This window comes from Ranitomeya variabilis, chromosome 4 (genome assembly GCF_051348905.1).
Source record: "Ranitomeya variabilis isolate aRanVar5 chromosome 4, aRanVar5.hap1, whole genome shotgun sequence".
In the NCBI taxonomy this organism is placed as follows: Eukaryota; Metazoa; Chordata; class Amphibia; order Anura; family Dendrobatidae; genus Ranitomeya; species Ranitomeya variabilis.
In genome coordinates, this window is record NC_135235.1 from 128,376,913 (window position 1) to 128,402,378 (window position 25,466).

Sequence of the window (25,466 nt, forward strand, 5' to 3'; positions counted from 1 at the left end):
ATTCATTTTACTATATTATATTGCACCATTAATTTCCACATTTCTTTACAGACATCATCATCACTGTCCCCATTGGGGCTCTAATCTAAGATTCCATATCAGTATCTCTCATAGAGAAAAATTAAAAATCCATAAGACATCTCCACAGAGAGGAAGAATCCCCACATCACATTGAACATCTAGGATTAATTATAACAGGGGAAGTTAGAGAAAGAGATGACACCGCCAACTCCTTTGAAGCAGAGTACCCCTGCAGTGTCCAGGTAATTAAACAGCAGATTTCCAGAGAAACAGAAAACGAGGCTGAGAAGTATGCTTCCCCAGGAAAAAGCTTATTAAATCTAATGACCTCTCGAAGTTCGGCTGCTGCCAATGGTTACATATGAATATTGGGGTTTACATTGATTTGATATTTATAGAAAATGTATTTTTGGTGTTGTGGCAAAAAGACAAACATGATGCATTCACTTACATCCCTGTATGGCCACTCTAACCTCTCCAACGTAATAACAGTTCTATAGATGTTGCTTTCCAGGTCATATATGAACACTATGTAAAGGTAAAATCACGATAATAAATATAACAACAATATCTACCACCTGTAACCTCCAGGGGCGAAGATATCCTGTATGTTGGGGTTCTCATCCCACAAATAGCCCCCACATGAGCTCATCAAGGTAAGGTATGTGGGTGTAACTTTGAGCTAATAAAAAGCAACATTTGGGTCATTTGTCAGCCCTGGAAGGTACATCTTTCTGTGATTCTGTCCATTTTCCTAAGGAATACCTCCTTCTGCTAAGCTGTGAGCCATTTCCATGACACAGGTTTAGTAATTTTGTTTAATTACCCTTTTTATGCTATGCAATTGTATATATTGTATTGTTTGTTCCCATTTTAAATCATCTTGTATATTTTTCTATAAACACTGCCTTTATTTCTGAATAAAATATATAAAATGTGATAGCTCTGTTCCTCTTGCTCTGTAAACTGCACCACTGAAACAATAACCTACCTGCAACAGGTGTCACTGTCCAATTGTTCTGTATAAATGATTGGGCACTTAGTAAACACCACTTTTGATTAAAAAAAAGCATAAAAGTCATCCCACTTGGGTCAAGGTGTACTCAAATTTTAGTACACCTTGATACTAGTAGGATGGCTTTTACCGTTTTTTTAAATCAAAAACTGTGTTTACTAAGTACCCAATGTTATTTATATGCCCTATTACTTTAATTTATACACTGTGGCTTTGCGCCTACTGTTTGTGTTGGGGGACACTCGCTTGGCAGCGGATTAACGTAGTCAGGCACGGTTTTCTCACAAAAACAGTCTATTTGGTTTATTTATACAGCATAAGCCACATAATATAAAGTCCATTTCATTACGTCCATGAACATATCACGACCACCAGTCTGTTCATGCAGCAGATAAAAATCTCTGCCGTATATTACAATCCCCTTGCCCGGGGTTACCTTCCAGGAGCTCCACTCCTCATGCTAACTCCTTGTCAGTCCTGTCTTTGACAACACAGAAGCAGTCCCAGGCTCTGCAGGTACATGGTCTCACCAGGTGCTTCCAGGAAGTCTTCACTCACAGGAGCTTCCAACACAGACCATCCAGGTCCACGGTCTCTCCAGGTGCTTCCAGGAAGTCTCCAATCACAGGAGCTTCCAACACAGACCTGACCTCTTCCAGGACCTACAGTACAGACCATTTAGGTCCAAACACTCTCAACTGTAACCCACACCCTGGTCACATTATGAAGCTGTAACCACCCCCACAGGCGGGAGGTGTGTGTGGCTAGTTCGACCCGCCCAGCTCTTCAAACTAGCCCAGTAAGCCTCCCTTTATAAACTATACAAATACTTGTGGGACTACAGGTCCCATAATAACAATACTGCAGGCTAATAATAATAATTTTATTTCTATAGCGCCACCATATTATGCAGCACTTTACGTTTTAGAGGGGACTTGTATGGACAATAGATATTACAGCATAAAAATAAACACATAGATCAAAACAGATACCAAGAGGAATAAGGGCCCTGCTCGCAAGCTTACAACCTGTCTGTGTTTCAACGGGTCCTGGAATGGACCTGTTGGAAATGCAGCTAAATTTGCAGAAAAGTGATGGCAGTAATACCTTTGTTTGCAAAAGAGACTCCCTTAGGGTTTATGCACACATCTGATTATTTACGACAAGTGTTTGCTGGTTTTCACAGATAGCACTAGTACCCATGATCTTCTATGGGGCCATGTACATGTACGATTTTTTACTCAAACTGAATGGTCTGAGGAAAAAAATAAATTTGGATCAAAATTGCCAATGGATATCTATGGGTCTGTGGAAAACATCTGACCGTATTCGGATGACATCAGAGTGCTGCCTGGTTTACTTGGACTCTCGGAATGGAGAAGTTGGAGAATCTTTTCTTTTCTCTCCATCTGATGCCACTTTGATCAAAGTCTGATCAGAATAATCGGGACCGGTTTTCTCAGATGGAGAGAAAACGGTCGTGCGCACCTACTCTTATTATACATCAAAAAGAAAAAGTAGAGCATCACAACCTGTAGAGACCAAATCTGTACTCAATCCCAAAGAGTAAGAACCCGGTGGGAAAACGGGAGGTGCTCGCGTATGAAAATAGAAAACATCATATAGCAGTCATGGAGTAAACGCGGCAACACTCACCGATCCTGTGGTCAGAACTTTTCTTTATTGAAACAAGCAGCAAAACATGTTCACAGCACGGGGGAGTGAAGCCAAGGGCAGAGTGAACAGGGAAGGACGACGGCCGTTTCAGTCCATGGACCGGTAGAAGCGCTGTTCATAGTGTGAAAAGGCCGTCGTCCTTCCATGCTCACTCTGCCCTCGGCTTCACTCCCCCGTGCCGTGAAGATGTTTTGCTGCTTGTTTCAATAAAGAAAAGTTCTGACCACAGGATCGATGAGTGTTGCCGCGTTTACTCCATGACACCTACCCTTATTATGTAAATCACCATCCCTTAGTATATAGGATTACATCTTGTTATGTTCAGCGCCATCCCTTATTATATGGCATCCACTGTTGTTATGTGTGGCGCTGTACTTAAGATAAAAAATTCTGTCTGTCTCCTTACATCTGCAAATGTGCACCAGAGCACCTGTATGTTTATCATAACCTCCTCAAAAATGTCATGTGAAATGTCACATGATACATTGGGTGCGGGGGGGCTCACGCTCCCTAAACTGCCTGGGGCCCTGACTACCCTTAATCCGTCCTTGCTTGAAAATGTTGTCATTTGTAGGATTTGAACCCAGGACCCAAGCGTTGCAAATCAACACTGCTAGCCACCATGCCACCATACATACAATTTTCTTTTAACAAAAGGGACTTGTTGAGGATGACCCCTCTACAAACTACAATGGATTAGAAAAATGGACACGTAGCAGTATAGATCCTACTTTACTTTTATGATAGCACTGTGATAAATCAATAGTTTCAATAAAAATAGTCATTTTTGCTCACATTTATCTCTCCATGAGTATCTTTACTATTGTACACTATCCAAATGCAGGTATTGTGTGTTGCTCTATTGCATGACCTTGTTCTGTTCTACCGACTGGTGCATATTCTCAGTAGTAGCTGATCTGGCATTTTGCCATGTATTAAAAATTAATAGGGTCATTGTCATCCACCCTAATTTATGTGCTAAGAAAATGCCTTGTCAATTAGTGTACGTGTATTCAGCATGGCTTAGCACCTTGGTTTATAAGCTCTGCTTCTCCTGTTACAGGCCATGAATAGTGGCATGATTAGTAAAACAAAGGCAGTTTATAAAATAATTGCTACATGCGTCATTGCCACGGTGTTTAGGTTCCAGCATGATCTCAAGTGTAGTAATGGAAAGCTTTTTCTAGACAGCACGATTTGCGTATGTCATTTTGCAGCACACTTCTGATCTTCACATTATATGACATTATTGGAGGTGCAGAAACATATGTTTTGTAAAAGCTATGTCAATGTATGTGGACACATAAACAGAGAAAGAGCTAAATCAATGCATGATTTTTATTACAAATGAATGGTCAATGGAAGAGGAGGGATGAGTGGCAGAAAAAAAAATCACTTCACCATCACTTTTATATATATATAGATTTAATGTTACAAGGACCATTAAGTCAGATTCACATTACCATTTACTACTGGCTGTAGCAAAGTGTTAAATGTGAATGAATGGAAATATGTTTGCTCACAAAAATCACAGCATGACCTTACACATGGATATGCACTGCACTATGAAACATTTTTACATACAGTATGTTTTATTTATTTTGGTGCTACAATTTGGTGTTGCACCAAGCTAAATATAAATGTCCTTTGAATACATGTTCTAATGCTGGGATTTTACCATAGTGAAAACTCATGGAGATATGATTTGATCATAGTTTTTAGTATTGTCATGTAATTTCTGGTACCATTACTGCATAAAACTCCTGACCCACTGGTTGGTGAACGCTGGGCTCACTTAAGGAGTGTTTAGCTACCAGATCAGACACAACTATGAAGCATGTCGGGGACGCACATACTTCCATAAGCTTTTTGCATCACTTGCACTAGCTAGATGGGGACTTGAAGAGGGATGTATATGTCGCTTAGGAAACATAGAAATTTGTTCCCACTTTGGACTGTGATACAGAATAGAACAGGTTCAATGAAAAAGAGGTGATTATTAAAAGTTTATCTTGCTTTTCTACTTCTTTTTTTCTTACCTGCCTTGGTTTCAGGACAAAGGACTCCTTCCTTTCCCTATTGCCATTATCGATTGCTGTGGATCAAGTTGGATTTTACATGTTGCCTGGCAAACCCCAGTGACGTTATTACTCAAGGACTTTAAAAGGTATGTGCCCACGATCAGGATTTGCTGCAATTGTACAGCATAGTGGGTGAGATTTCTCGAAATCCCATGTCCACTGTGTGACTATGTGCACCTGCGGATCACCCGCGGACACTGACATGTGACGTGTCTTTCAGATCCGAAGCATGTTAATTTCTCTTGAAGAGATGCTAGTCTTCACAACAGAAAATGTACACAATAGAATGTATTGGATGCAATAAATCCGCATGGTTCAGTGAACACATGCGGGTTTACCTGTGTAAACAGAACGCAGCATTTTGGACACTGCAAAAATACTCTGCATCCAAAACACTGCTACTACCTGATCATGGTCACATCACCTGAATGACTCCACAAATGTCTGAGTATCAAGTAAGCTTTCTGTTTTGTTACATTATGTCTAGGAGTTTGTCCCAGCTGGAAAACTGTTTGCTTTTACAATCTGCATTTACTTCCTGGCTCAGCCCTGCAATTAACTCTTTGTAAATATAAGAAACTTTTTTTCTGGACTTGATCACACCACAAATGTTGCTACATTGCATATTCTCTATGAATCAATTGCCCTTTTCCTCACTGTTGCTATTCATTAGTTTGCTGATTAACCCTTTGTCTGCTGTTTGCATAACAAATTCTGATGTGGACTTGTTCACACTACAAACACTGTTGCAAGTCTTGCACCGACTATACACCTTCAGTTCCTGTGTGTGTATTTCCTAGCTTGTGTCATCTTGTAAAGGTTTGGGGACCCCTGGCCAACATTACTGTTATTGAGAACAGTTAAACAAGTTGAAGATGAAATGACTTCTAAAGGGCCTAAAGTTTAAAATGACACATTTCATTTGTATTTTGGGTATATATATATATATATATATATATATATATATATATATATATATATAATTTATTTTTTTCCTTCATTTTTTAAATTGTAACAATTACAAAAAGGAAAGTGGGCTGATGCAAAAGTTTGGGCACTCTAGAAGATTTATGTGTTCAGATACCTTTGACTAAGGTTTCAGACCTTAATCAACCTGTTAGGGTTATGGCTTGTTCACCATCATCGTTAGAAAAGGCGAGGTGATGCAACCCTGTGCATAAAAACAGCAGCCATGGATTCTTCTAAGCCGCTGCCTAGAACTCTGAAAATAAAAATGGTGGAGACCAACAAATCAGGAGAAGGCTATAAGAAGATAGCAAAGCATTTTCAAGTTGCCTTTTCATCAGTTTGAAATGTAATTAACAAATGGTAGTTAACAGGAACAGTGGAGGTCAAGAAAAGGTCTAGAAGATCAAGCAAAATGCCAGAGAGCACTGCTCGTAGGATTGCTAGAGAGGCAAATTAGAACCCCAGTTTAACTGCAAAAGACCTTTAGAAAGATTTAGCAGACTCTGGAGTTGTGGTACATTGTTTGACTGTTCAGAGACACCTGCAGAAATATGGCCTTCATCGAAAAGTCATCAGAAGAAAACCTCTCTTGCGTCCGCACCATAAAATCCAGCGTCAGGGGTATGCAAAAGAACATCTAAAAAAGCCTGATGCATTTTGAAAACAAGTATTGTGGACCAATGAGGTTAAAATAGAACTCTTTAGCCACAATGATCAAAGTTATGTGTGGAGAAAAAAGTGCACAGAATTTCAGGAAAAGAATATCTCACCAACCATTAAGCATGGGGGTTGAGCAATCATGCTTTGGTGTTCTGATGCAGCCAATGACACAGGGAATAGTTTATGGGTAGAGGGAAGAATGGATTCAATTACATTTCAACAAATTCTTGATGCAAACATAATACCATCTGCAAAAAAAAAGCTGAAGTTGAAAAGAGGATAGCTTCTGCAAATTGATAATGATCCTAAACACGCATCAAAATCCACAAAAGATACCTCAAAAGGTGGAAGGTTTTATAATGTCCCTCACAGTCCCCTGATCTGAACATCATTGTAAATCTGTAGCTAGATCTGAAAATAGCAGTGCATGCAAGATAACTCAGGAATCTCACAGAACTGGAAGAATTTCCCAAGGAAGAATAGATGGAATTCCCTCAAACAAGAATTAAGAGACTCTTAGCTGGCTACAAAAAAAACATTTGCAAGATGTGATACTTGCAAAAGTGGGGGCTACTACGTTCTAACCATGCAAGGCACCCAAACTTTTGCAACCACCCATTTTCCTTTTTGTAATTTATAAAATGTACAAAAATTACAATTTATATTTTTTTGCCTAAAATATAAAGGAAATGTGTCATCTTGAAATTTATATGTCTAAAATGAGATTGTCAGCTCACCTCCTCCTCTGGTTAATGTGTCATCCAGGCTGCAGAGATCCACTGGGTGAAAGTTGATGTGCATCAAATAGTTAACATCCAGCACCTCTTTGGAAGAATGGTCTCTGGGATCATTCATCCAAAGAGGCGCAGGATGTTAACTATCTTGAAATGTAGCTCTTTTAGAGATCATTTCACCTTCAACTTGCTTAACTGTTCACAATAACAGTAATTTTGGCCAGGGGTACCCAAAAGTTTACATGCCACTGTAGCTGTGTGCTCCTGTTACTTCCACACTGGTGGAACTTTGTGACTTACCTTATGGGAGGCACAGTGGACAGCAACACAAAAAAAATTGTTACTCAACTATAAAATTGCAAAACAAATGTAAATGCCAAAAAAATGAAGTTTGTCAAAACACATATTAGAAGAGCTGCCAAAACTAACTTCCATTTGCTTACACTATATTACCCATTGCCAATTATTATACTGTGTATCTGAAAAAGCAGAAATTATGTGATCAGTCCTTTTAGTACATCCTTATTTTGTTACAGTTTGTAATAATTACAGTAATGTAAATCATAATACTTTTACCATTAATACAAATCTATTCAACATTTTCTAATTGTTATGAGAAGAATCCCACCAGCAACAGTAATGGTGATTGAAAGGAGGATTCACACGTTAGACTCCAGTTGACCATGGGTCATACTGTAGATATTTAGACTTATTCTGCTTCCCAGAAAGAGGTTAATAACCCAAACTATAAGTTAATGAGTGCCAACGTGATGTCTGACAGGTAAACGAAGTGTTCAAAGGGTGGCATCACAGCTGTCTGTTTCTGCAGCCATAGGGTCTCCAGCTAAAAATAGAACATCTTAGAAGTGAAGAAACATTAGACTCTGGCTATGAATAAACAATGTTCACCACAGGGGAATCTCAATGGCTTCTGAGGAGAAACTTCTACATTTCGCTGTGAATTAGTTATACCTATTTTCTCCATTGTGGTATCATTTGTCAATATTGTTGGATTTAAAATATTGTCAATATTGTTGGATGTAAAAGTTTGGGCACCCCTTGTCAAAATTACAGTTATTGTGAACAGTTAAGCAAGTTGAAGATTAAATGATCTATAAAAGAGCTAAAGTTAAAGATGACACATTTCCTCTGTGTATTGTCATGGTGTGACCCGACCCAACATGTGGTCCGTCAACGGACGGCAAAACTCACAAACAACGGGATGGAAAAGATGAGAGGAAAGCCTTCAGAAAAATTTAGCAGACTCTGGAGTTGTTCTACCCTGTTGTACTGTTCAGAGACACGTGCACAAATAAGGTGTTTATGGACTTAATCAAAAGAAATCTTCTCCTGCTTCCTCACCATAAAATTCAGCATCAGAAGTATACAAAAGAACATATAAACAAGCCTGATGCATTTTGGAAACAAGTCTTGTGGACCGATGAGGTTAAAATAGAACTCTTTGGCCACAATGATGAAAGGTACAGTGGGTACGGAAAGTATTCATACCCCTTTAAATTTTTCATTCTTTGTTTCATTGCAGCATTTTGGTAAGTTCGAAAAAGTTGAGGACAGACTGTAGTGGTGCAAGAGAGTAAGCGGGGAGGCCACAGAGGAGGGTGTTGCAGTAGTCGAGGCGGGAGATGATGAGGACATGCACAAGAGTTTTAGTAGATTGAGGGCTGAGGAAGGGACGGATTCTGGCAATATTTTTGAGTTGGAGGCGACAGGAGGTGGCAAGAGTTTGGACGTGCGGTTTGAAGGACAGTGCAGGTCAAGAGTTACCCCGAGGCAGAGGATTACAGGTGGGGAAGAGAGAGCGTGATACCGTTTACCATAATAGATCGGGTAGGGGAGATATGCGAGATGGAGGAAAGATGATGAGTTTGGTTTTGTCTACATTGAGTTTTAGGAAGCGAGAGGTGAAGGGGGATATGGCTGGTAGACACTGGACAGCAGGGAGGTGACATCTGGGCCAGAGAGGTAGATATGAGTGTCGTCCGCATACAGGTGGTACTGGAAGCCATAGGACTTTATGAGTTGTCCTAGGCCAAGGGTATAGATGGAAAAAAGTAGGGGCCCCAGGACAGAGCCTTGACAGACACCAACAGAGAGAGGGCAGGATGAGGAGGTAGTGTGGGAGTGGGAAACACTAAATGTGCGGTCGGAAAGTTATGAGGCAAACCAGGACAGGGCAAGATCTTTCATGCCAAGGGAAGAAAGAATCTGTAGCAGTAGGCAGTAGTCAACTGTGTCGAAGGCAGAGGACAAGTCGAGAAGGAGGATGGAGAACGGTCTGTTGGCTTTGGCTGTAAGTCATTAGTTATTTTCGTCAGGGCAGTTTCGGTGGAGTGGTGGGGGCGGAAGTCAGATTGGAGGTTGTCAAGGAGAGAGTTAGATGAGGGTGGGAGGAAAGTTGATCATGGACATGCTGCTCAAGGAGTTTTGAAGCAAACGGGAGCAGTGATATGGGGTGATAGCTGGGCATAGCAGTTGGGTCAAGGTTTGTTTTTTTGAGGATGGGTGTGATGGTGGCATGTTTGAAGGTAGAGGGGAAGATACCAGAAGAGAGCAATAGGTTGAAGAGATGGGTTAGGGCTGGAATGAGCATGTTAGTGAGATTGGGGAGCAGGTGGGAGGGGATAGGGTCAAGTGCACAGGTGGTGAGGTGTGATTTGGAAAGGAGGTGAGTAAGCTCTCCTTCAGTGATGTTGGAGAGGGAGGTTATTAGGGAAAGGCAGAGATCTGGTATATGGAGTGGTTGGGGTGGTGGAACAGGAAAGGTTTGCCTTGTTTGGTCGATCATATTTTTGAAGAAGGTGGCAAAGTCCTCGGAAGAGATGAGGGGAATTGGAGGTGGCAGTGGTGGGCGGAGGAGAGAGTTGAATGTGCTCAACAGTTGTTTTGGGTTGTAGGATAATGAAGATACAAGGTTTGTGAAATAGGTCTGTTTAGCAGAGGTGAAGGCTAATTTGAAGGCAAGTGTAGCTTGTTTGAAAGCAGTGAAGTCATCTGGAAGTGTGTTTTCTTCCAACACCGCTCCGCGACCCTGGATGCTAGTCAGTTGTTTGATGGCTTGTGACTATCAATCATCCTCTTGATTACATTCCAGAGGTTTTCAATGGCATTCATGTCTGGAGATTGGGCTACTCATGACAGGGTTTTGATGTGGTGGTCTCTTAATTTTTGCCAGAGCTGTATACAGGGTGTATACAGGGTGGGCCATTTATATGAATACACCTGGGTGGGCCATGTATATGGATATACCTAAATAAAATGGGAATGGTTGGTGATATCAACTTCCTGTTTGTGGCACATTAGTATGTGGGAGGGGGAAAAGTACTCAAGATGGGTGGTGACCATGGCGGCCATTTTGAAGTCAGCCATTTTAGTCAGCAACTTTATAAATAGCCCACCCAGGTGTATCCATATAAATGGGCCACCCTGTATACATATATACACTCACCGGCCACTTTATTAGGTACACCATGCTAGTAACGGGTTGGACCCCTTTTGCCTTCAGAACTGCCTCAATTCTTCGTGGCATAGATTCAACAAGGTGCTGGAAGCATTCCTCAGAGATTTTGGTCCATATTGACATGATGGCATCACACAGTTGCCGCAGATTTGTCGGCTGCACATCCCAAAGATGCTCCATACAAGGCAGGATGGATCCATGCTTTCTTGTTGTTTACACCAAATTCTGACCCTACCATCCGAATGTCGCAGCAGAAATCGAGACTCATCAGACCAAGCAACGTTTTTCCAATCTTCTACTGTCCAATTTCGATGAGCTTGTGCAAATTGTAGCCTCAGTTTCCTGTTCTTAGCTGAAAGGAGTGGTACCCGGTGTGGTCTTCTGCTGCTGTAGCCCATCTGCCTCAAAGTTCGACGCACTGTGCGTTCAGAGATGCTCTTAGGCCTACCTTGGTTGTAACGGGTGGCGATTTGAGTCACTGTTGCCTTTCTATCAGCTCGAACCAGTCTGCCCATTCTCCTCTGACCTCTGGCATCAACAAGGCATTTCCGCCCACAGAACTGCCGCTCACTGGATTTTTTTTCTTTTTCGGGCCATTCTCTGTAAACCCTAGAGATGGTTGTGCGTGAAAATCCCAGTAGATCAGCAGTTTCTGAAATACTCAGACCAGCCCTTCTGGCACCAACAACCATGCCACGTTCAAAGGCACTCAAATCACCTTTCTTCCCCATACTGATGCTCGGTTTGAACTGCAGGAGATTGTCTTGACCATGTCTACATGCCTAAATGCACTGAGTTGCCGCCATGTGATTGGCTGATTAGAAATTAAGTGTTAACAAGAAGTTGGACAGGTGTACCTAATAAAGTGGCCAGTGAGTGTATATATATATATATATATATATATATATATATATATATATATATATATATATATATTTTATTTATTTTTGCCTAAAATACAAAGGAAATGTGTCATCTTTAGCCCTTTTAGAGATCATTTCTTCTTCAACTAGCTTAATTGTTCATAATAACAGTAATTTTGATTAGGGGAGCCCGAGCTTTTACATGCCACTCTATACTGAAAAAAGGAACTGGACTAAATGAATATATGGATAAAGCATAGGATTTTTTTTAAAGAATATATCATGTGGAATTTAAAGAGGCAGAAAGGAAAACAAACTAAACACGAAAAAGAAAAATATACAAACATCTACAAGTAGAATTCAGCATACTAACTTAAAGGAAGTCTTCTAACTAACATATTGATGACATATTGGTGATCATGAGAGAGTGCACTGCTGCCCCATTTTTGTTTAGCCAGGCTCAGTAAATAGTATATACTCAGCAGTACCCTATAGAACCTTTTATTTCCCCTTTATTCTTCTGATTGAGGTCTCTTGGGTTGGAGAGATGAAATTGTTGGCCTAGTCTGAGAATATACCATTAATGTTTCAATCACAAAAAAACCCTCTTACACTTAACATACCTCTCATTAATTTTATATTGTATTAAAGTTGTATAAATATATACCAAATTTATGTACGTCTCTGGAACATTTTTTTATTTAGCAAATTAAACATGCATATTACACCAGTTTTGCCAGAATCAAATTTGTAATCATCTGAACAGCAGTGACTTATTTTGGTCAGTATTTGTAAGCCAAAATCGTAGCATAAGATATGTTTTTGTGGAAACATTTCAGTTTTTTCTGTGTTTTGGAACCACTTCTGGTTTTGTTTTACAAACTTTCACGCACGCAGATGGTGCACATGGTTCATGGACCCACTGTGCCACGGGGCTGGCTTGCCATGGAGGGGTGTAACTAATTGGCTACCTGGTTTCCACTGGAGATCCTGATGGTAGAGTCAGGTTTGAGCTGCAGGGAGCAACCAGATACCACTCCTAGGCAGTCCCTGACCACTACTGCAGCTGTTGACCCCAAAGGGGCAGATATGCTGAAATGGACTGGAATTTGAGTTAGAGGCAAGGCTAGATTCAGAGCCTGTTCAGACAGGTGCAGCTTTAGGATTCAGGTACCAGGAGGGGCTTCCGGTTCGGGATCTGCTGGAGAGGCTACAGATTTCAGATATCACCAGGGAAATGTACACACTATACGGGAATCAGGATAACAAACTTAACTAGATACGATGAGAGACCTGGCAACATACAGTTACACACCCACACTGTAGGGAAACTACAGGGGTTGCTCAAGCACCTCCCTACTGGGGAGGGTACTTTTTATACAAAATGCCTCTCAGGTATTGGCTGGGGTCATTTTTCAAAGTGCACATGAAGCAGGGAGGAGGAGGCAGGGAATGAAGACGCCTTCCAGAATCAACCACGCAGGGATACCAGCACAGCATTACAGTACCACACATTGCGACCCCTCTTTTTCAAGCCCACAAGGCATCTTTGCAGAAGAAGTATGGCATCAATACACTCCTTGGACTCCGACTTCTCTTCGGGACTATGTTCTCTCCAGTTCACCAGAAGAAAAGTTACATCTCCCACCTTCTCCTTGGTTAGGATGCTTCTCACTATCAAGACTTCCTCAGAGGAGACCGAAGCAGGCATGGAAACATGATCCTTGAATTGCCGAGTCTCTCTCTGCATGGCAAGGTGAGCTACCACCTTAGAAGAATTGAAGACAGACAGAAGCTCTTCCTCCTGATCGGTGGATAGTAAAGTCTTGAAAGGAACCTCCGCCATGATGTTCTCGTCAGTCAGCCACTTGGGAAGTGAAGATACCCTCTCTGGGTCCATCTCCAAACTGATATCCATGAAAATACTCCAGGAGGTGGGAAAATTCCCAGAAGCAGGACACTGGAACTATCGCCGGAACTGTGTGGAGATATATATTCTCCACTTCCCTTTTTTCTGAGACATCAGCACACAATGAGTCAGCAAATAGCAGACCAAATGGAGAAGATGGCGACACAGGTGACCAAACTGGGCATACAGGGGACAGACACCTCTCATGAAACGACTGTCTCCAACAAAGCACTTCACTGGATCTCCAGTCAAGTATGGGCTCATGAGTTCTTAGAAATGGAAGACCTAAGAGAAGTGGATGAAATAGACCAGACAGCACATAGAATGTGATCTTCTCCATATTCAGTGCTCCTAGAGCTTAACTTGCCCAATAACGACCTGAACGACTTCAGCTAGGGCCTTTCGTTCAACAGATGATACCCTCAGTGGATTCTGAAGTTGTCGGACGGGAATCTGATACCGATTCACCACAGCTTGCTGCAAGAAACTTTCCGCCGAATCGGAAACAAAATAAGCTGTTTCAACGAATCGGGTACCTCCACATGATACAGATATGTTCATAGTCAGCGGTGAAGTATTACTCTCACCTAAGGAGGCTTCACCTATTGGCCCCAGGTTTTGGAGTATTTTAGACCTCTCAGGACAGCAATGAATTAAGTGTTCCGTGCTACTGTAGCACACTCCCTTGGCACAACAACGTTCTGGCTGCTGTTCTGCCAGCCTAACAGGATCGACGTGCATGGATTCAGTGTAATGGCTGTCTCTGGAAGCTGGAGAGCAAACAGTCTTTGGAAGGACTGAGCCAAACACAACAGTTTCATCTCATGCGTCACCTCTCTGGTCTACTTCTGGAACCTGAGGTCGATCTGAATTGCTAGGGAGATGAATTTCTCTAGAGTGGCAGGGATGTCATGACCAGCCAATTCATCCTTGAACCATCCAGATAATCCCTCCCAGAAGACGGCTGCCAATGCTTCATCGTTCCAACCTAGTTCGGAAGACAGGATGCGGTACCAAAGAGCATACTGACTTACAGACAAATCTCCCTGATGTAGTCTGAGAAGGGAAGATGCAGTAGAAGATACACGACCAGGCTCATCAAAGACCTTTCAGAAGGCCTGTAGATTTGAGGTCACAGGGTCCCCTATCTCCCACAAAGGGTTGAGCCATGATAGGACTACTCCTGCAAGGTGGGTCATCAGGAATCCCAATTTAGCCTCATCAGAGGGAAACTGATGTGCCAATTGTATATAATGCAAGGTGCACTGGTTCAGGAATCCACAGCACTGCTTAGGGTCTTTGTTGAATAGTGAAGATGATAAATGAAGATTAGCTCCAGGAGCATAGGTTGCAGCCAGAGTAGACTCGGCTGCAGCTTGATCTAGAACAGAAGAAGAAATAGTGGTCAGGGCATCCAACCGGGTATTCACAATCCACAATTTTTATTTCTTGCTGATCTCACTGACGGATGAACTCTTGGTAGAGCTTCAATGTCAGAGGAATCTTGGGATCAGCGGGGTCCATGGCCTGAGCAAACTGTCTTGCTCACAGGTGGCGCACATAAATATTGGATCCATTGTGCCACGGGGCCGGTCTTGTCTAGGAGGGATGTAGCTAGGCGGCTACCTGGTTTTCACTGGAGTTCCTGATTGGGGAGTCAGGTTTGAGCTGCAGGTAGCCATCAGGCACCACTCTTGACAGTGCCTGTTACTGCAGCTGCTGACTTAAAAGGGACAGGTATGAAAACACAGACTGAATTTAGAGTCACAGACGAGTCTGTAGTCGGAGCATATTCAGAAAGGTTATGCTTTAGAACTGTCAGTGCTGCTCTGACATGAGTTAGTTTTCTAGCCCTGGTGACCCGGATGTCGTCATGCCGACATTGAGTCACCATGGCAACAAAAGGCCCCTCACAATGATGTCGACATAAAAGTATGATAAGTGGTAGACCTACTTATGGCATCTCCATCATGCCAACAAGGATATTCCAGTTTCCTATTCTTTGGGGAAGAAGCAGTCAGATGCTTATAAAATATTTTTTTTGTGGACTACCTAATTTAAATGCTATAAAAAATTCCCTTTAAAGCTTTAATTCCCTTCAATGTGAAATTGAATGATCTGCAGCTGTCATTATTTTACATATCAAAGGAATTGGACTGATGCAACAAAAAAAAATTACCTTACTGAAAAAAAATCATCAGCTTGGTCAGATTTGAACCCAGGACCCTAGCGCTGTAAGACTACAGTGCTAACCACTGAGCCACCGTGGGGCCAACAATATGTAGTAAAATCCATTCATATTTATGCACTATAAAAGAAGGGGTTTGCACTATTACTTGATTCAGGACGATATGACTAAGGCTGGGGTCACACTTAACATATGAAAAATCGGTCCGAGTCTCCCTGCCGAGAGTCGCAAGAGTGTTCTCCATATGGTCATCCGTGTGTAACGTGTTTGCAATGAGATTATGCGATTTTCTCGCTACTATGCATCCCTATGACATGCTTATGACATGCGTATGACTTTACATTTCTCACTGATTTTCCCCATTGAATTTAATGGCTCAATGGGCTGAAAGGAGGAAAATGTGTGCGTGTTTCTTGCAAGTCACACGGATGGTCCGTGTGGTGTCCGATTTTTTCTCGCACCCATAGACTTGCATTGGCGAGTCTCAGACTATATACAGGGTGGGCCATTTATATGGATACACCTGAATAAAATGGGAATGGTTGGTGATATCAATTTCCTGTGTGTGGCACATTAGTACAGTGGGGCAAAAAAGTATTTAGTCAGTCAGCAATAGTGCAAGTTCCACCACTTAAAAAGATGAGAGGCGTCTGTAATTTACATCATAGGTAGACCTCAACTATGGAAGACAAACTGAGAAAAAAAAATCCAGAAAATCACATTGTCTGTTTTTTTATCATTTTATTTGCATATTATGGTGGCAAATAAGTATTTGGTCAGAAACAAACAATCAAGATTTCTGGCTCTCACAGACCTGTAACTTCTTCTTTAAGAGTCTTCTCTTTCCTCCACTCATTACCTGTAGTAATGGCACCTGTTTAAACTTGTTATCAGTATAAAAATACACCTGTGCACACCCTCAAACAGTCTGACTCCAAACTCCATTATGGTGAAGACCAAAGAGCTGTCAAAGGACACCAGAAACAAAATTGTAGCCCTGCACCAGGCTGGGAAGACTGAATCTGCAATAGCCAACCAGCTTGGAGTGAAGAAATCAACAGTGGGAGCAATAATTAGAAAATGGAAGACATTCAAGACCACTGATAATCTCCCTCGATCTGGGGCTCCACGCAAAGTCCCACCCTGTGGGGTCAGAATGATCACAAGAACGGTGAGCAAAAATCCCAGAACCACGCGGGGGGATCTAGTGAATGAACTGCAGAGAGCTGGGACCAATGTAACAAGGCCTACCATAAGAAACACACTACGCCACCATGGACTCAGATCCTGCAGTGCCAGACGTGTCCCACTGCTTAAGCCAGTACATGTCCGGGCCCGTCTAAAGTTTGCTAGAGAGCATTTGGATGATCCAGAGGAGTTTTGGGAGAATGTCCTATGGTCTGATGAAACCAAACTGGAACTGTTTGGTAGAAACACAACTTGTCGTGTTTGGAGGAAAAAGAATACTGAGTTGCATCCATCCAACACCATACCTACTGTAAAGCATGGTGGTGGAAACATCATGCTTTGGGGCTGTTTCTCTGCAAAGGGGCCAGGACGACTGATCCGGGTACATGAAAGAATGAATGGGGCCATGTATTGTGAGATTTTGAGTGCAAACCTCCTTCCATCAGCAAGGGCATTGAAGATGAAACGTGGCTGGGTCTTTCAACATGACAATGATCCAAAGCACACCGCCAGGGCAATGAAGGAGTGGCTTCGTAAGAAGCATTTCAAGGTCCTGGAGTGACCTAGCCAGTCTCCAGATCTCAACCCTATAGAAAACCTTTGGAGGGAGTTGAAAGTCCATGTTGCCAAGCGAAAAGCCAAAAACATCACTGCTCTAGAGGAGATCTGCATGGAGGAATGGGCCAACATACCAACAACAGTGTGTGGCAACCTTGTGAAGACTTACAGAAAACGTTTGACCTCTGTCATTGCCAACAAAGGATATATTACAAAGTATTGAGATGAAATTTTGTTTCTGACCAAATACTTATTTGCCACCATAATATGCAAATAAAATGATAAAAAAACAGACAATGTGATTTTCTGGATTTTTTTTTCTCAGTTTGTCTCCCATAGTTGAGGTCTACCTATGATGTAAATTACAGACGCCTCTCATCTTTTTAAGTGGTGGAACTTGCACTATTGCTGACTGACTAAATACTTTTTTGCCCCACTGTATATGGGAGGGGGAAAACTTTTCAAGATGCGTGGTGACCATGGTGACCATTTTGAATCCAACTTTATTTTTTCAAATGGGAAGAGGGTCATTTGACTCATCAAACTTACAAGAAAAACAATGGTGTGCTTGGTTTAAACTTAACTTTATTCTTTCATGAGTTATTTACGAGTTTATGACCACTTATAAAATGTGTTCAAATTGCTGCCCATTGTGTTGGATTGTCAATGCAATCCTCTTCTCCCACTCTTGACACACTGATAGCAACACCGCAGAAGAAATGCTAGCACAGGCTTCCAGTATCCGTTGTTTCAGATGCTGCACATCTCGTATCTTCACAGCATAGACAATTGTCTTCAGATGACCCCAAAGATAAAAATCTAAGGGGGTCAGATCAGGAGACCTTGGTGACCATTCAACTGGCCCACGACGACCAATCCACTTTCCAGGAAACTGTTCGTGTAGGAATGCTCGGACCTGACACCCATAATATGGTGCACTACCACATTATAGGTGGTCACAAACTTGTAAATAACTCATGAAAGAATAAAGTTATGTTAAAACCAAGCACACCATTGTTTTTCTTGTGAAATTCTCAATAAGTTTGATGTGTCACGTGACCCTCTTCCCATTGGAAAAAATAATGTTTGATCCAAAATGGCCGACTTTAAAATGGCCGCCATGGTCACCACCCATCTTGAAAAGTTTTCCCCTCCCATATGCTAATGTGCCACAAACAGGAAGTTGATATCACCAACCATTCTCATTCTATTTAGGTGTATCCATATAAATGGCCCACCCTGTACACGTAAAATCACAGCATGCTGTGATTTTATAAGCACGTAGAGTACGCCTGAGAAAAAATATGGTGATGTGATCTGCCCCATAGATTAACACTGGTCCGAGTGCTATGTGATGCTTTCTCGCATAGCACTCGTCCGTATTCTACTCTACTGTGACCCCGGCCTAAGGACAACATCGGCCTGAATCGAGTAGTAATGTAATCCTCTGGGTTCTCCGGTTTCCTCCCACATTCCAAAGACATACTGATATAGATTCTACATTGTGAGACCCAATGGGGACAGTGTCAATAACGTCTGTAAAGTGCTGTGGAATTAATGGCGCTATATAAGTAAAATAAATAAAATAACCATTTCCTTTATTGTGTTTTGTCTCATGGGCATGGCCCATGTATTTTTAATAAAAGTTTAAATAAGTGTCTATGGATTTTACAAGATATGGATGCTGGCTCCTCTACTTTTTATAAAAACTGATCTTGGTCTAAAAGTTTTGGCTTTTTCTAATCAAATTTTATTGCATTTTGTACCTAAAAGAGTTAAATGCAGAGATCTCTGTTTATTGACTTCAATGCTCCCAGCTAAACTTCTTACAATAACACAAAGTCAATCACTAAATTAAAATAAAGCCAGTAAATGAGAAAATGAATTCTTTATTGGCCAATAAAATTAGTTTCTCTCTGTTGGAAAGAAATATTGATCAAATAGTAGAAAAGATTTTAACATTCTTCAAATACAAAATGACCATATCGACTATAACTAAACTCAGCTGAATGGATTAATATTGATAAATTGCTAACAACTTGTATCCCATAAGACTACATCATTCAGTGTAAACTAAATAGATGAAAATGTAATAGTGATTAAATTTTTATTTCAGAAATCAATAATACACATGAATATAAGTAACTTTTGTAATATATTTTATCAAAGAAATCTGCTTCTTTCTACTCCTGAAATGATCTTTCACTCTCAATTTATGGGTAAAATCTGTAACCAGTGAAAACAGACTTTTCCATTACTGAGATAGCAGTTGGTGCTTGTAAGATTCTATGGAGAGAAGTGGGATGATGAAGGAGGAGCTAAATGTGTACAAAGACATTCTCCTGAAATGGCAGAACAGTTCTCTAAAGAACTTTATGCGCACCTGCTGTCATGTATCTCAGTAATGGTAAAGTCTGTATTCACTGCATACACATTTTACCTGTGAATTGAGAATCTTGAGAATGAAAAATCAGTCATGGCAGAGAAATAATAAGATTTCTCTAATGCAATATATTATAAAGATGCTTATTTTCATGTCTACTATATATTTATAATAAAAAATGAAAACGAACGTTATTCATTTCAGTGGCTATATTCAGTGTGGGTCTTACTGTACAAAGAAGTGCCTTGAATGTAATCTGTCACTTTTTTTTTTTTGCTGCTTTATTTTAGAGCAGTGTAAATTAAGGTGACCAATGATCACCTCGGACACATTTTTTTAATTTTTTTTTACTGGGGAGAAAGCTGCTGACAGATAAGTCAATGTCAGAATTATCTCCAGGTAGAACAAAAGGATCTAAATTCTAACTACCTAAGTACCAGCAACTACTGCGACGCAGGTCACCATTGTGCCGGTGCACCAGGTATATAACCCTGAGCCCAGGAATACGGGGGCTGCTATTTGAATTCTGATCAGCCGGAATCTAAGTTCCATAACTTTATGAAACTATACATTTTATTGTGTAATCTGAAGAAGGTCGCATACACCAAAACGTCAAAAAATATTGTTATACATTATTTTTTTGATTCCAATAAAAATTCTACTGAGTGCCGGATTCCACAAATTTTTGTATCATAAGGGTTGGGACCCTATCCGTGCACCTGTTGTACAAGGAGTGCCATTCTTCTCTTCATTCATTTTTTTTCTTATGTCTGTTAAACTGTGATACCTGTAAAGTAGAACTTTTACAGTAAATCTGGCCCTGAATGAGGTGCAAAGTCTCCTTCTGCTCTTCGTAAGGGTCACCCACAAAAAAGAGCTCGGTCTTAACTGGTTGGATCACCCAGATCACAGACGTCAGAGTAATCATTGATTGTCAGAGATGTGTCAACTGTCTGGAACAGTAGAGTAGTCAAATGAAAGCAATTTACCATAACCAAGCGGCCAGAGAGATTTTAGTGAAAAGCAGAGGAGTAACAGCAGACAGTGTGCGCAATCTGAGCCGGAGTTTACAACTACATATACAGATAATGTGCCAGTACCAAGAGCAGTGTAAAAAATGGATTCTGGAAAACTGGGTCAATACAATAGAGGCAGAAATCAGCTATAAGAGGTTTGGTGAAAAAACAAGGCTAGATTAAGGTACTCAAGCAGAGAGCCATTGCCTGCTTTCAATAGGAGTAGACCAATATGAGAAGCCAAAAGTGACAGTTGCAATGCACAGGCGGACAAAGATAGAGGAGGCCCCTTGTGCAAAAATAGTAAATGGGCCCTTTCAAGTCCAACAGTTTGGGTGTGAAAGAAGCTGCTTTGGAAGTGGCCCCCTTACTTCTTGGGCCCCAGTGCAGTTGTACAGATTGTAGCAATGTTATTTCCACCTCTGTTGTAATGGATAAATGGAATACTAGCCAACAGGACAGAAAGTCACTGCTGTAGCGGGGAGTTTTATTAGGTCATTTTCAAAGTTCCATTATGTAAATTCTGTTGACAGATATTCTTTGCCATTGCACATTAGAAGCTGTCACATACCCCAGGCCCTAAACATGTTACATAATCTCATATACAGTCACATCCTGGCCAATGAATGAAGGATAAATCTGATTTTCCTTCTTCAGTACAATAATTATTTTTCTGACCTTGCTTCTTAAGGCTTGGAATCCTAAGTAGAGTAAAATATGTTCCAGGATTTTTCAGCTTTTAACCGTAAGAGCCTTGAAATAAGTAAGAGCATTCGGAGCTTTACATTTAGGTCAAATTGAAATCTTTTTTGTTTTGTGCCTGGTTTATTAACTCTACAGGAACACTAAATTTTTTCTTAGTACCTAGTAGTCTAGTATATTTTCTGTTCTACTATAAGAAAAGAGTGATTGGAGAAATAGTGGAGCGCCGCTATGGAAAACAATCGCTGGCAACTGCTGACTTCAGTGCCATTCGCAGAAAACAGACAATAATTCTGGGGCTGTATTTAGTCAATGGAGATAAGGAGGAGCAGCATCATTGTGTTACGGGTGACTGTAACATCATTTTATATGCAGGGTCAACTTGTAAGTTGTGTATGCAAAATTTACACAGTATATTTATTTTAGTGAGGTAAAAAACAATGTCTGCACTGTTTGCAATATTCATACTTCTCAGACTAGACTCGTCTAATGGCAACATCACACAACTGATATTGCAGCGTGAAAAGGTGAGAAATAACATTGTGCCAATGAAAGTACAGCGAGTATGAAATAATGACAAAGTTTACCCTACATTGATTCAAATTCCACTCCTCTATAGCCTGCATTGAGGTAATGCTACAATCCTTTATTATGACATATTCTTCAGAGATCAGCACTGGATTATATCTCTGAAGAATATGTCTTGTTGTGGCTTTCTGGTTAGATCCAGGTATCTTGGATTGTCACTCTGCCATCAGGGTTAAGTGTAGAATCTAAAATACTCTATGTACTCTCCTCAACATTGAAAGTTCAACACAAAGAAGGAAAAGTCATAAAATTATCAATATCACTGGAGTGATAGACATGATAGAAGACATGTTAAAAATAGACATGACAGACATGTTAGAAATATCTAAATTATGAAAAAATGGAAACAAAATTTTCAAAACATCTTCATTTAATCATTATCTAGTACTAGCTGAAGAGCCTGGCGTTGCCCGGGCATAGTAACTAACTGTGGTTAGTTATAGCACATCACGTCTCTCATTTTCCCATCACGCCTCTCATTTTCCCCCTCAACACCTGTCATTTTGACCTCACACCTATCATTTTCTGATCACTCCACTATTTTCCCCTCAATCCTCTCCTTTTGCACTCACACCTCTCATTTTCCCCTCAGTATATACCTGTATGTCATCTCCCCTGTATACATTATATACTTGTATGTCATCTCCCCTGTATATAGTATATACCCGTATGTCATCTCCTCCTGTACATAGCATATACCTTTGTCTTTTCCCCTGTATATAGTAAATACCTGTAAGTCATCTCCTCCTGTATTAGACCTCGTTCACACGTTATTTGGTCAGTATTTTTACCTCAGTATTTGTAAGCTAAAACTTGAAGTAAAACAATCAGAGGAAAAGTATATTAGAAACACATCACCACTTCTGTATTTTTCTCCCATTCATGGTTTTGGCTTATAAATACTGAGGTAAAATATGTCATCTCCTCTATATATAGTATGTACCTGCATGTCATCTCCTCCTGCATATAGTATATACCTGGAGAAAAAGGAGTAACAACGGAGCATAGGTTTAAAATAGTAAATTTTATTTAGATAGCAAGCATAAAGTGCATAATAATCATAATTAAGGTGCAAAAGGATGGTGCAGGAGTGGTGAGTTACCGCCGGTGCACAGTGCTGCTACATGCATCGTGTATCAAGTACATGGGAACGGGCAGCCATAATCAAAGCTCAGCCCGTAGGTAATACAATGTACCAAAGCCCAGCAATATAAAAAAAACAGCACTTACCAAGATACCGCAGCTGAACACAGTGCACCGGATCGGCTCCTCCCAAAGCAAGGACCCTTGCTTTGGGAGGAGCCGATCCGGTGCACTGTGTTCAGCTGCGGTATCTTGGTAAGTGCTGTTTTTTTTATATTGCTGGGCTTTGGTACATTGTATTACCTACGGGCTGAGCTTTGATTATGGCTGCCCGTTCCCATGTACTTGATACACGATGCATGTAGCAGCACTGTGCACCGGCGGTAACTCACCACTCCTGCACCATCCTTTTGCACCTTAATTATGATTATTATGCACTTTATGCTTGCTATCTAAATAAAATTTACTATTTTAAACCTATGCTCCGTTGTTACTCCTTTTTCTCCAGTGTTCTTGTGGAGTTGGTCTGTTGCTTTTTGGCTGGGGGCTTTATGGCACTATCTAGTGCATTTATCTCCCTATATTTCTAATATGTTACCTGGTTTTGGTCTCATATAGTATATACCTGTATATCACCTCCTCCTGTATATAGTATATACTTGTATGTCACCTCCTCCTGCATATAGTATGTATGTCATCTCCTCCTGTATATAGTATGTACCTTTGTGTCATCTGCTCCTGTACAGTTGTGGCCAAAAGTATTGACACCCCTGCAATTCTGTCAGATAATACTCAGTTTCTTCCTGAAAATGATTGCAAACACAAATTCTTGTTATTATTATCTTCATTTAATTTGTCTTAAATGAAAAAAACACAAAAAGAATTGTCCTAAAGCCAAATTGGATATAATTCCACACCAAACATAAAAAAGTGTGGACAAAAGTATTGGCACTGTTCGAAAAATCATGTGATGCTTCTCTAATTTGTTTAATTAACAGCACCTGTAACTTACCTGTGGCACCTAGAGAGATGAGAGGGGAGAAGAGAAGGAGGTCTTGAGAGGATCGGAGGTTGCGTGTAGGTAGGTACCGGGAGACCATGTCACAGATGTATGGAGGAGACAGGTTGTGGATGGCTTTGTATGTCATTGTAAGGGTTTTGAACTGGAGTCTCTGGGTGATAGGAAGCCAGTGAAGGGCTTGAGGGAAGGCCAGAGAGTAGGAGGTTGCAGTAGTCAAGGCAGGAGATGATAAGGGCATGCACTAATGTTTTTGTGGTGTTGTGGTCAAGGAATGTGCGGATCTGGGAGATATTTTTGAGTTTGCGATGGCAGGAGGAGGCAAGGGTTTGGATATGTGGCTTGAAAGAGAGGGCAAGAGTCTAGGATCACCCCGAGGCACCGGGCGTATGGGACTGGGGAAAGTGAGCAGCCATTGACATTGATAGATAGGTCTGGTGGAGGGGTAGAGTGAGGTGGGGGAAAGATGATGAATTCTGTTTTGTCCATGTTCAGTTTTAGAAAGCGAGAAGAAAAGAAGGCCGAGATAGCAGACAGACAGTGTGGGATTTTGGTAAGGAGGTGAGGTCAGGTCCGGATAGGTATATCTGCGTGTCATCGGCGTAGAGATGATACTGCATACCATGGGATTCTATGAGCTGTCCTAGGCCTATAAGAAGTAAGCTCAATCAAGTCATGGTATACACACCCATAACCAATCTTTCCTCTAAGACGGCGTCAGCCCCAATGCGAGCTTCAGTTACACATTTTTCATGCCTAATAAACAAAGACCAGGGGGGCGCTACTGAGTCATCAATCCATCATCAACAAATTAAAACTGTTGCTTTTCAATTGTTTTATTAAAAGCGTATGTAGCTTATACTGGGGTTTTGGAAACTGTGAAATTAGTCCAAAAATATAATGTACACAGTTTATTAAAAAATATATATAAAAATAATAGTAATATTTACTAATGGCTTTTTACCAATAACTTCATTAGATATTTATTCTTTATACTTGAAATGAACCTGCCACTCAAAATTTTGATAATGCACCACGGTTCTGGGTGTGGAAGAAATGATAAATGCAAGGGCTTTGAATCTTTAGTGTTAAATATGACGCTAAAACAACACACAATAAAACTGAAAACTATGGTAACATATGTATAATATACACTATACACACATACATTATATATATATATATATATATATATATATATATATATATATATATATATATATATATATATATATAAACTCTTAAATATCTTCAACTCTTTATAACATTCATATCAGAGAAAGGTTTAAAATATTAAAATAGCTACACTTTAACATATACACTCACTGGCCACTT